This window comes from Pristiophorus japonicus, chromosome 14 (assembly GCF_044704955.1).
Source record: "Pristiophorus japonicus isolate sPriJap1 chromosome 14, sPriJap1.hap1, whole genome shotgun sequence".
Classification (NCBI taxonomy): Eukaryota; Metazoa; Chordata; class Chondrichthyes; family Pristiophoridae; genus Pristiophorus; species Pristiophorus japonicus.
Genome location: NC_091990.1, coordinates 45355539 through 45372961, shown reverse-complemented (window position 1 = coordinate 45372961; position 17423 = coordinate 45355539). Strand labels below are relative to the sequence as shown.

The following is a 17423-nucleotide window of genomic DNA, read 5'->3' as shown; positions in this document are numbered from 1 at the left end:
TATTGTGTTCAGCTGTTCGATTTGAACTTGTTTTTCACTTTCCTAAGGTTCAATACTACCTTCACTCTTTTGTTTATACGATCAATCATTATTTCTCCTAAATCTTTACCAATGCCTGGACTAATATCTGAAGACAAGAGTTCACACTCCACTATGGCAGCTGGGGAATTTGAATTCAGTTTAAAAAAAATCTATTTTCAGTAATGATGACCCTGAAAATATTGTATGGTCGTAAAAACCCATCTGGTTCACGATGTCGTTTAGGAAAGGAAATCTGCTGTTCTTACCCGTCTGGCCGAAATGTGACTCCAGACCCACAGCAATGTGGTTGATTCTTAACTGCCCTCTGGCTTGCTCGGCCATTTCAATCAAGGGCAATTGGGGATAGGCAATAAATGCTGGCCTTACCAGTGGTGCCCACATCCCATGAATGAATGAAGAAAAAAATTTAAACACTTCCTTTAACCATAAGTTTATCCTGTCGTACAGTCGCCTTCTGGCAATTGCGATGTTAGTGTAAAAAGCTATTTAATTTTTTTAAACCCGTGCCACTTATAATTGTCTTTTTGTTTCATGTTCTATTATTTAAATGCATTAGCTCATGCAATTTACATATTAGGATTTTGTATTTGAAAAATAAAATTGAATCCATTAATAAATATTCACTTTGATTTTAGCGAACACTGTTTCCCACAGAGACTGGAGTCCAGGTAGACTATCTGTCTCCGACTAAGCTGATTTTTTCCAATCAGTGACTGAAAGAAAGAGGTTGATTATTTTTTTTCTGGTAGTCACGAATAGAAGCAAAAAACTAAATAATTAATTGAGCAATTTGCTTAAATTCAAATTAATTGTTCAATTAAGTAGCTGGGGCAAGACACTAGTAATATTCCAAAAGGAGTTGTAAAAGATTATTCACAGTCAAATTTTCATTCCCTTTTTTTACAGAAAAATGAGCAGTACAGTCAATATTTCGATCATGAATGGAGAGCAAAGATTCCCAATTCATTTTCTATCTGCACTTATTAACTTGCTAATTTTTAGCTGCTACTGTAGTTGCTGTTAAACACTATAATTTTCTGTGCTATTTTTAGTGCACTGGTTAATGTCTTCGTAATAAATTCCTGTCTGACTGACAAAACACCTCGACTAATGTGTTAAAAACATTATAAAGAGGAAATTAACCCCTTAAGCGATTGATTACTATCTTGCTGATATTACAAACGTTACCAGTTTGCATCTCGGACTTCTGTCCTTTTCTGTGGGATAGTGACTTCTACTTGTAGACCCTCTTGTGCAAACAAATAAAATTAACTCATCTCTGCTGTGCTGTCAGGACATTGTGCTGAGTAGGTGAACAGGCATCTTCCAACAAGCTGGGGAAGAAAAGCAAGCCATTCACCGTTAGAGACTCCCCTCTCATCCTTAGTTACCATAATTGCATTCATTTTTGTGGTCTTTCTGAACCCAGCTGATCTCAACTGGGAGGACCGTACGAGTACACCAAAAGGACTCTGCATTCCTGGTTTCGGAGGAGAAAATTGGGCATTGTTCCGACCTCAATGTTATTCAACAGCTCCAATTAGAAATGTACATGCGTGGATATTAGATGAGTACAGAATCGTGCTTGGTTGTACAGGTACAGCATCAAGGATCCAGAGTTGCGGAATCTGTACTGTTCTGGAAATCTGACACCGGGACGATCTGTGGCAGGGTCGTCTGGAATCCGGAAAATGTTCTGAAATATGGAACCCCGCCTTGGGCCGCCGTCTATCCCGCCCTCGCCTCGGGGCCCTGCTGACCTCTCCCCTGCCTCAGGCCGCCACCGGCCTCTTCCCCTCCGCCTCGGGCAGACCCCACACCCACCCCTCCCCCTCCACCGCCGCTTCCCTCCTACCTATCTTGGCCCAGGCATTTCCGGAGTTACAACGTCAGAAAGACGTTCTATAGTCCGGAAATACACAGAATCCGGAGCTGCCTCGGTTCCGAGGCTTCCGGATTCTCGACGCCGTACCTGTAATGTTCTCCATTGTTGGAAAAATTAGATAACATTGACTCTCGAGGCTCACCTATAAATAAAGGCGATTTTAGATGTGGTATTTTAGAGCAAGTGGACCCTGTACAACTACACCTCAACACTTGCAGGAGAGGATGTGCAAGTTGAAAGTTAGTGGGAAAAAAATTGGTGAGAAGGGAAAAATAAGTCAATTGTGAAGTCAATTTTAAGCAGCAAGTTTCTTTCAAACTAGTTCACTAAAGTGTAATTTACTATTTTAATTAAATAATTTTTTCTGTACATATAAAGTATAAACAACAAATAGCCCTGTAAAGCATCTTCAATGTTGTTAAACTACTCACTTCATGATCTCATCTAATATTATCGATACTTAAATACCATTTAGCTTTGTGTTATGCTTATGTATCCTTGCCAATGCTATTTATGTTGTATTATATATCATTTTTTAAATGGAAAGAAACAACTATTTGTGTAGAAATTGCAGCTGGTCAGCCCAACCAGTCTCTGCTGGTGTTTATCCTCCCACATGAGCATTAGGCCGAATTGCACGTGTCCTGCCTTGTTTCCATATTTCTTTTTCCTCCTTATCTTCAACCATAAATCAGATCTATTATTAAGTGTTGACGTAGTCTCTGCTTCAATCACTAACTATAGTAGTGTCTCTCGACCGAGGCTGCTCTGGATTCTGTGTATTTCCGGACTGTTAGAAAGTTTCTTCTGCTCGCTGCCTTAAATCTCTTGCATTTAATTTTGTATCTTATGTCCTCTTGTTTTAGGCCAAGATTGTCAAACTCATTTTATATGGTGAGCCTGATCCAATATCCTGCCGCTTGGCGTGGGCCACTTTCTTCAAAAGTTATTAAAATATAAATAGATAACGATAAATCATATTACATCTGAGACAATCTTTAATTATTTTTTTCATTCATCTTCAATTATTCCAGTTTTTCTATATTTTACAGATGTAACCCATTTGAACATTTCAAATATTTTTTTCCACCCAAGTTCTTGCCCTTCCTTTCCTTGTTGAGTCCATACAGTACATTTCCTTCCATACCTCCATTTTAATGTCCCTGTTCCTCCATTTTGGAAACAGCTTGTATCTTTCTTTTATTTTTCCTCTCAATTTCATTACGCTCTTGTGTGAACATCTGTGTTTCCACAATTACTGTGGAATCTTTCTCCCACCTCTTACTTTTGCTTTACATTCCAGCAAAATATTATTAAAGCTTCTATAATTCAAGTAAAGGCAGTGAATTTTTTCCCCCTATTTAAGTTTATACAGTCTAATCATTACAGTGTAATCCATACAATTGATATGTTTATCTTCTCTTCCAATTGACCACTTTCACATTTTTGCTTTTTTCAGGTATAATCAGAGTCCCGGTTTCTTCCATATCTATTTTTTTTTAAAGCATTAACTTCATCCTGTATTTTGTTTTGGGTGGGAGGAGAGTGGGGGGGGGGGGGGGTGTGCGCGGAAAATGATGAAGCTGCTGGTTGAATTTAATAAGTAACGTAATGAATTGCTGACTGGGTTTATGAAGTGATCAGTATACAGGGCACCAGTTTTATGTTGATAGCTATTTATAGCACTGACTGATTAAACACAAATTACTGAGATGATTCTGAATTTAGGGAAGGCCTTTTTGAAAATGCATTTCATGTCAATGAGCTATTGACAGTAATTAGTAAAGAATCTAATAATTGACCGCTTTTATTAATCAGCTGTGGTTCTACCAACCTATGATTGTTGACCGCACTCATGTTTCAACATACTTTCGCTATTCCAGACTAGCTATTGCTGGCCTCTCTCCGGTAACCCCTATTCAACTCAGAATACACCTATTGGGTACCTATTACAGAAGTGACAATACTTCAAAAGTAAATAATTTGTTGTAAAGCGCTTTAGATGCTATATAAATGCAAGTGTTTCACTCTGTCCCCTTCCCTTCCCCCATGGGAGGTCTGTAGACCAGATGGAACTGTTCCATGGGCCAGATCCAGTCTGCATACCATACATTTGACACCCTTGTTCTAGACCCCAGAATCTCTGAAAATAATCTGTTTCTATCCACTTTGTCCCATCCCTTCATGATTTGAAACATCTCCATCAAACCATCTACTGTTCTCTCGCTGTTCTAATGAAAACAAAAAGATTCAGATTAGAAATTATTTTTTGCAATGAAAGCCTGATTGTGTTTTTCAAGAAGCTACCTTTGTGCAGGTATCTGTTTATTCAAGCTTTCAATAAAACTGGTCTCTCGTTGGGTAAAATTGTGATTTATGTCTTAATTACCCTTCAGCAGTTCTGCTTGGGCTCGGTTAATCCCTTTTTTTGTTAACCGCTGATTCTTTGAATCTGAACTTTAGCAATCAGGAATGGTTATATGGTTCATCAAATACATCCGTGAAATTAGTACTGAAGTCAAGTGCCAACTCTTCTTTATCTTTGGATAATTCTTTCATCGTTCCTGCTATTCATTGATTTAAAAGCTTGAATCTTATCTCCTTTCCTCTTCATTTTGATGAAGAGAATCTTAATTATGTTTGGAGGACAGTTGTGCAAACCCATGAAACAGATAGTTCATGCCCAGTAATCTATTATTTGTATGTTCGCTTCCTCCTCTCTCTCGAGTTTGTGCATAGAGTTTGTAAGGAAGGTCATTTGGTCATATTAGCTGTGGCTCAAAATGGATAGCACACTCGCCTCTGAGTCAGAAGATTGTGGGTTCATAATCCCACTCCAGGGACTTGAGCATATAAATCTAGGCTGACACTCTGGTACAGTGCAGCGCAGTACTGTCAGAGGTGCTGCCTTTTAGATGAGACGTTCAAGCGAAGCCCTTTCTGCCCTCTCGGGTGGACATAAGATTCCATGGCACTATTTTGAAGAAGAGCAAGGGAGTTATCCCCGGTCTCCTAGCTAATATTTATCCCTCAATCAGTGTAAGAAAACAGATTATCTGGTCATTATCACATTGCTGTTTGTGGGAGCTTGCTGTGCACAAATTGTCTGCCGCATTTCCCACATTACAACAGCGACTCCACTCCAAAAGTACTTCATTGGCTGTAAAGTGCTTTAAGATGTCTGGTGGCCATGAAAGGTGCTATATAAATGCAAGTCTTTTTTATCTTTTGTATGAATCTGAAAGAATTGAGAGGGGTTTCAGACAGCTTGGTACTTGGTTATTATTTTGATTTGTGGATATTGGAAATTGTGCTACAATGCTCCATTCGGGAGAATATGCTGGAAAACACACATCACCTGTGATTAATGTTATTCCTCTGACTAATGCTGTTCTTGTCTTGCAGAGCTCCAAACATTGTCTATGCTTCTGCTTCTTTTGAACACAGCTAAATAAAATGTTTGTAAAATATCCTGCTAATTTAGGGGGAAAAAAAACTCTTGGAAATTCTTGTCACAAATGTAGCCAAGCAAGCTGCAGGAGATGTTTTGGTAAGAATCAGAAAATGCTGGAAACATTTAGCAGGTCAAGCAACATCTGTGGAGATAGAAACCGAGTTAACGTTTCAGGTCGATGACCTTTTGGTACTCGATATAATTAATTCCGACTAACGCTCACCTATCTTCCACCCTCAACAACTTCTCCAGCTTCCTTCTGAAAGCTTGTAGTGAGTGCATACTTTCCTCATTTTCTGGTTCTCTATTCTAGAAGTTGTTGCATCTCTGTGAAAATAACTACTTCCTGGCATCCAATCTAACTCTAATATTTTCATAATTTATATTGGTGCCCCACTGTCTTCCCCTCCATACCCAACTCAAATACCCTATCTAGCTAAATCTATTTCTTCCTTATTTTAAAGATCGCAATCATATCACTTTTTGAAATCTCTATTGAAAAAAAACAGTTCCCAGAGCCTATCCTGAAAAATAAGAATCTGAAGACTTGGTATGGTTCTGGTGACATTGCTCTGGACCTCCTCCAGGGTCTCATGTCTCTCCCCTCCCTCTCCATAAAATACAACAAGCCAACTGCTTAATACTTACTTACTTCTGGCTAGGAGCCGGCGACACACAAGCACTTAGCAGTCTGCCCCTCTCCAAACTACAATGAAACGCTCTGACCTGTTTACTTAACAGTCAGTTTGTGGCCTTTGGGAGATACAAATCCACCTTGGCGGCAAAAGAATAGATTGCGCATTTTATTCTAGAACACCCCTGTTCTTAAAAATAAAATCGGGTAAATTTGCTTGTGTTTTGTAAAATCACCATAAGAACATAAGAAATAGGAGCAGGAGTAGGCCATATGGCCCCTGGAGTCTGCTCCGCCATTCAAAAAGATCATGGCTGATCTGATCATGGACTCGGCTCCACTTCCCTGCCCACTCCCCATTATCCCTTATTACCTTATCGTTTAAGAAACTGTCTCTTTCTGTCTTAAATTTATTCAATGTTCCAGCTTCCACAGCTCTAAGACAGCAAATTCCACAGATTTACAACCCTCAGAGAAGAGGTTGGGTTAATACTATGATACAAATAAGCATGGGTTATTTTCAGCCATTTTAATACCTGCAATATTGAATTTCCACATTTACTATTATGAGTCCTTTGCATACAGTCTGAGCAGGAGTTTGATCCATGTGTTGCTATTCTGTATTTGGGTGTATCTAAAAGAAACTCACTGAAAACAATGTTACCATCATTTTGGCCCGCTATCTCATTTGTTTAATCAACTTGCATGATTAACTATATACAGCTTTCTCACACTCATATTATACAATTTGGCAATTTACAAGGTATAGCCAATACATGAAGATTTTTAGTTGGACAGTAAATAGACTTCAATTTGCAAAGTTTTTGATTTATTAGCCTGTTGTCATTATTTAGCATAATTTGGGGAAGGGGAGCGAAGTATAACCAACATAGTAATTCATCAATCTTGGCTGAAAGGCATATTTGGAAGTGGTTCTGATAGATTGCATCTAGTCTGTTTGTGTGATTCAGGTTCATAGGCATTTTTGTGTAATTGAAATTTTTAACTATCAATAAATAAACCTGTCCATCTTCTCCCTCCCCAAATAGCCTTGACTAATCCGACAGACAGCAGTGAGTAAGCTACAGAAAAAAAAATCCCATTTGATTTATATGGTTTTTGTGGTGCTTCAAATTCCTAAGTAATAGAAAGCTGCCCAGAGGTATCTGAGCATTTAAAGCTCCATATTTAAAAAAAGAACATTAAAATTGTAACATATTGTTAGTCTCAGATCTAGGAAAAAAAATCCTCCCCTGTGCGAAGAGGCTTATCGATTCCACCATGTAAGTTTCACCAGTGCAAAGAATATCATTTTACAATCGGAAGGTCGAACGAAATCAACATTTCCTGAGTTTAAAGGTGTTCATCAGAAGCAAAAAAAAATGGCTGTTTTTCTGTGGATTTGATCAGATGCCAATGTTTCGTTCATAAATGAAACCCAGTTTTACAATTCTATGAATTAAAAAAATTATAACCAGTTCAGGCAGATGCTATAGATTGCATGGCACAGCAGTGATTCATGCCTGCATGGCAAACCAGGCATTTTACAGAGCAATGTGTTATCGTATTAGCAGTTATTTTCAGACTTTTGTGACTAGCTGGTCAGCTTTTAGTGCAGACAAGTTATGTAATATCCTAGTGCTATACTAAGTGTATATTTAATTACAAAGCCAGCATTGCAGGCAGTCAGGTACTCCTCACATCATATGATTCATAACTCTATGCCAGCTCCTGCAAATGACCGTTTTGTGCACTTCAGGTTCATTTTCAATGATCACAGTGTATTTCTGGTGCGGGAAAATAAATCTTTTTGATGAGCCAAAAGGCCAGAAATGACTGTTGACGATAATTACACATGTTAACTTGTTGATTTTAATTGTGTTAACGCCTCTGTTGAAATAACAAAAGAATGCCATGCAAACATATTAAATATTAATCTAATACCCTGTATCACATTTCAGATGCGAGCCTGTTTTGTCGGTGTTTATTGTAAAAGATTTTAGTTCACAAATTACACACGATTATACCAAGGAATAGGTGCCCAATGAAAGGCAAACTGTTACACGAGATTGTTTCTTCGCATGTGTAAAATATCTGCAATCTTTTCAGAGGAAATTACTTTGGCTTTGAAAGGAAAAATCTCATTCGGCTGCAACATGCTGGAAATGCACCAGCAAATAAAGCCAAAAAAGTTGACATTTTCCAGTGGAGGAACAGCCCTACTAGAAAATAAATCAGTCACACATTGCCATTGAGGAATTTCTGAATTCACCACTGCTGTAAACTGAGCTTTTGTGTACTCCAGTGATTTGCATTATGATGTAAATAGTAGCAGCAAAAATGGAGAAGCTTCCATTGATGTCTGTAGCCCCAAAATGTGATAGTGTTGCTTAAGTCCGAGGGCATTGTTTTATATTTTATAGTCCACAAAAGGCTTATTTTTATTTCATGCTAACCACTAACTCTACCATTTTGCCTGCTATTATCTGCTATCCACGGCATGGCCCTACACAATGTGGACCACTTTCTACCTCGGGAGCCTATTATCAGCAAGGGCATTGATCGACGACGAGGTTCAACACCACCTCCAGTGTACCAGCGCAGCCTTCGGCCGCCTGAGGAAAAGAGTGTTCAATGATCAGGCCCTCAAATTTGGCATCAAGCTTATGGTCTACAGGGCTGTAGTGATACCTGCCCTCCTGTATGGCTCCGAGATGTGGACCATATTAAGTAGACAACTCAAATCGCTAGAGAAATACCATCAGCGATGCCTCCGCAAGATCCTGAAAATCCCCTGAGAGGATAGATGCACTAATGTCAGTGTTCTCGATCAGGCCAACATGCCAAGCATCGAACCACTGACCATACTCAACCAGCTCCATTGGGCGGGCCACATTGTTCGCATGCCCGACATGAGACTCCCAAAGCAAGTGCTCTACTCGGAACTCCTACATGGCAAGCGAGCCCAAGGTGGGCAGAGGAAACATTTCAAGGATGCCCTCAAAGCCTCCTTGATAAAGTGCTACATCCCCAGTGACACCTGAGAATACCTGGCCCAAGACTGCATTAAGTGGAGGAAGTGCATTTGGGAGGGCGCTGAGCACCTCGAGTCTCGTCGCCGAGAGTATGCTGAAAACTGCGTGCAGCAAACCAGACTCTCCATCAACCCTTTCCTCCAATGAATTTCTGTCCCACATGTGACAGAGAATGTAATTCCTGTATTGGACTGTTGAGTCACCTGAGAACTCACTTTTGGAGTGGAAGCAAGTCTTCCTTGATTTCGAGGGACTGCTGTTGATGATGATATAGCTCCTTATCACATAACTAGCAAACTACATGGTTTACAAGATAACAAGACTAAATAAGGATTAAACTGAAGTCTAGTGAAAGTTTAGCGGAAAATTTGGATTGACTCGTAAATGTCTGCTGATCGACCATCATAGTCATGCCTTCCAATTGGGAGAATCCCCAAGGAAATTCCCACCAAATCTTATTGATGTGTTGTGTAGATCTAACCTGACAGTAAAAATTTCCGTTTGTCCTTGAAAGGTGTTGCAGTGCTCTACATGGCTCATTGATTGCAGCAAATGTTTTGTTTAACATTTAGGGATATGAATTCTTATCACGTTAACCAGTATTTTTGACTCAAACTTTGTCAACTTTCCTCAGCACCGTGGTGTTCCCTTTTATCACCTCATCTAGGTTACGCATCATTTTTTAAGTAGACCTATCAAATTCTACCCAACCCTCCTGTTTCCAGTGTTCTCTGTCGGCATTTAATTTTAATACCGCAGTGATTTTTTTTTTGCTCTGGCCTTGCAAAACTGGATGGTTTCACCAAAACACAAATGTAAATATTTGGAGCATTATACCTCCTCAGGAAAGGATGAACAGGCTGGGTTTCCTTCCTCTGGAAAAGAGAAGGATGGAGGGGTGACCTAAAAATTATGAAAGGTTTTGATAGAGTAGACACAGAGTGTTTCCACTTGTGGGGAAGAGCAAAACTAGAGGCTATCAATATAAGACAGTCACCAAGAAATCAAATAGGGAATTCAGAAGAAACTTCTTTACCCAGAGAGTGGTGAGAATGTGGAACTCTCTACCACAGGGAATGGTTAGAATCATAGAATGGCTACAGCACGGAAGCAGGCCATTCGGCCCATCGAGCCCGTGCCGATTCTCAGCTAGTTCCACTCCCTTGCACTTTCCCCGGAGCCCTATAATTTTTTTTCCCCTTCAGATACTTATCCAACTGCTTTTTGAAAGATAAAATTGAGTCTGCCTTACTCCACCCTTTCAGACAATGCATTCCACATCATTAGCATTCGTGTTTAAAAAAAAGTTTTTTCTTGTGTCACCTTTGGTTCTTTTGACAATCACCCTAAATCTGTCTCCTCCTGGTTCGCGACTCTTCCGTTAATGGGAACATTTTTTCTCTCGCTACTCTGTCCAGACCCCTCATGATTTTGAACACCTCTATCAAATCTCCTCTCAATCTTCTCTGCTCCAGGGAGAACGTACCCAGCTTCTCCAGTCTGTCAGCGAAACTGAAGTCCCTCATTCCTGGAATCATTCTCGTAAATCTTTTCTGCACCTTTTCTAAGGCCTTCATGTTCTTCCTAAAGTGCAGTGCTCAGAACTGGACACAATGGTTCAGCCCCAACTGGAGTAATGTTTTATATAGGTTCTTCATAATTTCCACACTTTTGTACTCTATAGCCCCATTTATGGAGACCATGATCCCTTGACTCTTTTTAACTGTTTTCTCAACCAGTCCTGCCACCTTCAATGATTTATGCACACATACCCCCAGGTCTCTCTGTTCGTGCACCCTCTTTTTAGCATTTTTTATATTTCCTCTCCTCACTCTTTCTACCAAAATGCATCACGTTACACTTTTCGCGTTAAACATCATTTGCCCCGTGTTCGCCCATTTCACCAGCCTATCTATCTTCCTGAAGTTTAACACTCTCCTTCTCACTGTTCACTATTTTTCCAAGTTTTGTGTCATCTGCAGGTTTTGAAATCATGCCCTGTACACCCACATCCAACTCATTAATATATATCAAGAAAAGCAGTCCTAGAACCGACCCTTGGGGTATACTTTCCTCCAGTCCAAAAAACAACCGTTCACCACTACTCTCTGTTTCCTGTCAGTCAGTTTCGTATCCAGGCTACCACTGTCCCTTTTATTCCACGGGCTTCAATTTTGCTAGCAAGCTTATTATGTGGCATTTTGTTGAACGCCTTTTGGAAATCCATGTACACTACGTCAACTACATTACTCTCATCAACCCTTTCTGTTACCTCATCAAAGACCTCGATCAAGTTGGTTAAACATGATTTGCCTTTAACAAATCCATGCTGGCTCCTCTTAATTAATTCACACCTATCCAAGTGACTGTTAATTTTGTCTCAGATTACTGTTTCTAAAATCTTCCCCACTACCGAAGTTAAACTGACTGGCCTGTAGTTGCTGGGTTTGTCTTTACTATCTTTAACAATGACCTAACATTTGCAATTTTCTAGTCTTCTGGCACCATTCCCTTATCAATGGAGGATTGGAATATTATTGGCAGTACCTCTGATTTCTGCCCTCAATTCCCTCAGCATTCTCGATGCATCCCATCCACTCCTAGTGATTTATCTACTTTAGGTACAGACAGCCTTTCTAATACCTCTATCAATTTTTATCCTATCGGGTATCTCCACTACCTCCTCTTTCACTATGTCTATGGCAGCATCCTCTCCCTTGGTTAATACAGATGCAAAGTACTCATTTAGTACCTCAGCCATACCCTCTGCCTTCATGCATTGGCCTTTTTTTTTAAATCCCAAAATCGGCCCAACCCTCCTCTTGCTACTCTTTTTTTTAAAATCATTTATTATGCCGATAGAAGACTTTTGGATTACCTTTTTATGTTGGATGCCATACAGGATTGGCTAACTGAAAACAGAGAGTTGGGATAAATGGTTCATTCTCTGATTGGCAACCAATAACTAGTGGAGTGCCGCAGAGATCAGTGCTGGGACCCCAACTATTTACAATCTATAACGATTTGGAACAAGGGACTGAGTATAATGTAGCCAAGTTTGCTAACGATAAAAAGATGGGAGGAAAAGCAATGTTAGGAGGACACACACACATCTGCAAAAGGACATAGGCTAAGTGAGTGGGAAAAAATTTGGCAGATGGAGTATCATGTTGGAAAGTGTGAGGTTATGCACTTTGGCAGAAAAAAAAATCAAAGAGCAAGTTATTATTTAAATGGAGAAAGATTGCAAAGTGCCGCAGTACAGCGGGACCTGGGGGTTCTTGTGCATGAAACACAAAAGGATAGGATGCAGGTACAGCAAGTGATCAGGAAGGCCAATGGAATCTTGGCCTTTATTGCAAAGGGGATGGAGTATAAAAGCAGGGACGTCTTGCTACAGCTATCTAAGGTATTGGCGAGGCCAACCTGGAATACTGCGTGCAGTTTTGGCTTCCATATTTATGAAGGGATATACATGCTTTGGAGGCAGTTCAGAGAAGGTTCACTAGGTTGATTCTGGGGATGAGGGGTTTGACTTATGAGGGTAGGTTGGGCCTCTACTCACTGGAATTCAGAAGAATGAGGTGTGATCTTATCGAAACGTATAAGATTGAGAGGGCTTGACAAGGTGAACGCAGAGAGGATGTTTTCACTGATGGGGGAGACTAGAACTAGAGGGCATGATCTTAGAATAAGTGATGCCCATTTAGAACTGAGATGAGGAGAAATTTCTTTGAGGCTTGTGAATCTGGAATTCGCTGCCTCAGAGCTGTGGAAGCTGGGACATTGAATAAATTTAAGACCAAAATAGACAGTTTCTTAAACGATAAGGAGTTATGGGGAGTGGGCAGGGAAGTGGAGCTGAGTCCATGATCAGATCAGCCATAATAAATTGTGGAGCAAGCTCGAGGGGCCGTATGCCCTACTGCTCCTATTTCTCATACCCTCTCTTTGCCCCTCTTCTTTTCTTTTTCACGTCTCCTCTGACCATTCTATACACAGCCTGATTCTCAGATGTATTTGCAACCAGACCTCTGTCATATGCACTCTTTTCCTGCTTCATCTTACTCTCTAACTGTTTTGCCATCCAGGGAGTTCTGCCCTATCTTCCCCCTCGTGGGAAGGTACCTTGACTGTAGCCAAACTATTTCCTCTTGAAAGGCAGCCCATTGTTTCGCTTTTGTCTTTTTGTCTTCCAATCTTTGATTCCAGTTTACCCGGGCCAGATCCATTCTCATCTAATTGAAATTGGCCTTCCCCAAGTTAAACATTTTTTACCCTAGACTGCTCCCTGTCCTTTTCCAAAGCTAATCTAAACCTGATCCCTAAATGTTCACCTAATAACACTTGCTCCACTTGACCGACTTCATTCCCAGAACCAGATTCAGCAATGCCTACTCCCTCGTCGGGCCGGAATCATCCTGATCAAGAAAGTTTGCCTGAAATCACTTCAAAAATTCTTCCTTCTCTGCCCTTTACACTATTACAATCCCAGTCTATATTAGGATAGTTGAAGTCCTCCATTATTACTACTCTATAGTTCATGCACCTCTCTCTAATTTCTCTGCAAATTTTCTCCTCTATATCTTTCCCACTATTTGGTAGTCTGTAGAATACACCTAGTACAGTGTAGTTTAATGGCAGCTCTTATTTCTTAACTCTAGCCATATAGATTCTGTCCTTGACCCCTCCAGGACATCCTCACTCTCCAGCACTGTAATACTCTCCTTAACCATTACTGCCACACCACCTTCTTTCCTTCCCTTTCTTTCCTGAACAACGTATAACCAGGAATATTTAATACCCAATCCTGCCTTTTTTTTTGAGCCAGGTCTCAGTTAATGCCACATCATATTCCCATGTGGTTATTTGTGCCTGCAGCTCACGTACCTTGTTTACTACGCTTCGTGTATTCACATACATAGACTGTAAACCCATCTTAGACCATCCTGTGTTCTCTCTTCGTTGGACCCCACCTAATACCTTAGTATTTCTTAGGTTAATGCTCTTTGTCTCTCCCAATTCTTTGAGCATTATTTTTCCCCTTACTGGTGCCCACCCCCCTGCTAAATTAGTTTAAACCCTCCTGAACATAGCCAATCTCCCCACGAGGTTATTGGTTCCGGCACTGTTGAGATGCAACCCGTCCAGTCTGTACAGGTCCCACATCCCCCAGAACTGACCCCAATGCCCCAGGAATCTGAAGCTCTCCCTCCTGCACCAGCTGCTCTAACCTGCTATTTCTATATTCACTCGTCTGGAGTAATTCAGAGATTACTATCTTTGAGGTCCTGTTTTTTTAAAAATCTTTCCTCGCTCTTTCTACCTATGCTGTTGGTACCAATATGGATCACAAGCTCGAACTGTTCACCCACCCCAGAATTTTCTGCAGCCACTCAGTGACATCCTTGACCCTGGCACCAGGAAGACAACATAACATTCCGGAGTCACATCTGCAGCTGCAGAAACGCCTGTCTTCTCCTGTAACAATCGAATCCCCTGCCACTATTGCTCTTCCACTATTTTCCCCCACCACCAATACTGCTGAGCCACCTGTGGTGCCATGGATTTGGCTCTGGCTTTAGTCGCCAGAGGAACCATCGCCCTCACCAGTACTCAGAACAGAATACTGGCTGGAGAACGAAATGCACTCGAGGGACGCCTGTACTACCTACCTACCTGGTCCTCCTTTTCTGTCTTGTGGTCACCCACTCCCTATCTGCGTGGTGATCACCTCCTGAAATGTGCGATCCACGAAGCGATTGTGGATGCACCGCAATGACGCCAGCTACTGCTCAAGCTCCGAAACGTGCTCCTCCAGCTGACGACACTTCCTGCACACTTGGTTGTCTCGGAGATGGGAAGGGTCCTGGATTTCCCACATGGCGCAGGATGCGCACTCCACTGGAACAAGCTGCCCTGCCATGCCTTTATTTATTTCACTAATAACTAACTTTACAGAGACTACGATGTATCTGATTCAAGTTGTTATCATAATATACTATTAGATTTACTAATTTAATATTGTATTGAGTTATTAATATAATTTAGTATCAACAGTTACTAATTTAATATAGTATTAAGAGTTACTAATCTCCAAGCTTCTGCTTTATTACTAACCAGCTATTTAACCCTGGTCCCTAACTTGAAGTAAAAAAAATCAGTGACCTACCAATCAGTTACCAGATATCCTGTGATGTCACTCCTTGTGTCTTTTATTTGAATCGCCACTCAGCTCCCTTTGTGCTGCTTCCGCTGCTCCTGCTCAGGTTCGCACTCTTTTAAAGCGAATAGTATAGATGCATTTAAGTGGGGCTAGAAAAGCAGTCTTCAATGCATTATAAACAAGCTTTGACCACATACATGCCCTTTATCTCAGTCTATTGAGATAGTTAAAATCAACCAATATTATTGCCCTCTTGTTCTTGCATATCTCTCTAAACTGTCTTCTTACTTGATGTCTATGAAGTCGTCCAGCATTTACTTAACAGCAATTGACCTGTAGCACTAAAAGGACACAGACCTACACTTTAGTAGAAGAACAACATTGTGGCGGATGTTCAATTTTGGCACTAGCTATAAACTGACCATTCGGATCGGTCGGCTGTTTTACTGGATCAGTTTATTTGAAGTCGACGGAAAAGAAAATGGGGCGGGGCATATAATGAATAGCTGATCCACAATCATCAGTTTACCACCTGCGCCAAAAATGGCAATTACTCGGTGTGTTTTATATTGTACAACATTCCTGACCTCCTTAAAATTATGCATCTGTGATATGCTACAAGCAGTGCCACCAACAATTTTCAAATGCAGTGTTATTGGACATTTACTGTAACACACTTCATTTTCACTCGGATGGTTGTGAATCTTTGGAATTCTCTGCCCCAGAGGGCTGTGGATGCTGAGTCTCTGAATATATTCAAGGCTGAGATCGATAGATTTTGGAGTCTAGAGGAATCAAGGGATATGGAGCTCGGGCGGGAAAGTGGAGTTGAGATCGATGATCAGCCATAAACTTATTGAATGGTGGAGCAGGCTTGAAGGGCCATCGGGCCTACTCATACTCTTATATCCTTACAGCATTCAGAATGTTTGTTTGTCAAAGATTATTTGATAATTAGATGGTGCTTCAGCTGTTCCTTCCTTCCTTCTCTCCTCCCCCAACAGAAAAAGTGCTATTGTGTTGTGACATCGGAAAACCATAACATTTTGATCCAGATTTAAAATGAATTTTGTCCTGTAGGCGTTAATATAATTTAAGTATAGATGTGTTTTCTCTTAACATAGTTTTAAAGTATATTTTTGAAAGACCTGTCCCTTTCCTCTGTTCTAAAAGCTTGATCAGTCTGTCACAACACAATGCTGAGGGAAAGTCCACCTATATTTAAATTGCTTACATGCCACTGAAAATCATTCACTCGGCATGATAAAGTTTGAACTCCAACTTGACATTTAATCGAGTTCAGTCAAGACTAAGGGGGGGAAAAAAACTCTTGGAGGTTAAATTTGTTACAAGTTTCTTATGAGGTTTTCCCAAAGCTGAATATTTTGGAAGCTTAGTAAAAGTAACTGTTATTACACAATATGAATTCTTCATATATTGAGCATGTTTCTAGAAAAACTAACTGCAAATTATGTTAATGAGGCAGATCAAATATTTGGCCTTCTCCAGTTCTGAGTGTTGCTGATAAGTTAAAGCCAATGTTCCTGCTCGGTCTACTGTTGAGAAGAAGGTGATGCTAATTTTGGATTCAGACCGCTTGATCAAAAGAATATTTTATTTATGCCTACTCTGAACATTGACCAAATGTTGTAACTCTTGCCTGTTACCAGTGCCATTTCATAATGGGACGACAAACTTTGCATTATTACCAAGTTAAGTGATTGCCCGTTTCAATTCTGCCCCCTCTGTTCCACCCTCACTGGAGCTGTGCATACAGAGCTGTATTTACTTTTGAAGTGGGACACTCCCTTGCTGGAGCATTTACCTCATCCCAAGTGTCCAATTTATTTGTTGGGGAATGGAACAGTTTTTTTTCCACTGCCAACGTTTAACACTCCCAGGTCAGACACAGCATGCTTGTCTGCAGAAAAAAAGTGCCGATGGTATCCCATTCATGTCCCTCAACTCCAATTTTAGAAAAATATCAAATAGAATCTCAGAAATGTACAGCACAAAAGGAAACCATTTGGCCCATTCTGCCTGCGCTAGGTCCCTAACAGAGCAATCCACTTATTTCATTTCTTTGTCTTTCCCCATGCCCTGTCAAACATTTATCTTTCAGCTAGTTATATACTGTACTTAACTTTTTTAAAGTTATTATGGATTGTGCTGCCACCATTGCTACTAGTAGTGCATTCCTAAATCCT

General features: G+C 40.5%; 1 protein-coding gene and 1 long non-coding RNA gene across 2 annotated transcripts in view; one reads left to right on the top strand and one right to left on the bottom strand.

Annotated features, from left to right (window-relative positions):
• The window catches only part of LOC139279389 (uncharacterized), a 53962-nt gene extending 39065 nt beyond the window's left edge, over positions 1-14897 (bottom strand). The window contains exon 1 of the long non-coding RNA XR_011596462.1: positions 14730-14897. This is a non-coding gene — a long non-coding RNA (uncharacterized lncRNA). The remainder of the gene's footprint in view (positions 1-14729) is intronic.
• Positions 1-17423, top strand: part of LOC139279594 (CUB and sushi domain-containing protein 2-like) — a 914549-nt gene that overhangs the window by 109970 nt on the left and 787156 nt on the right. The gene's annotated exons all lie outside the window — the stretch shown is intronic.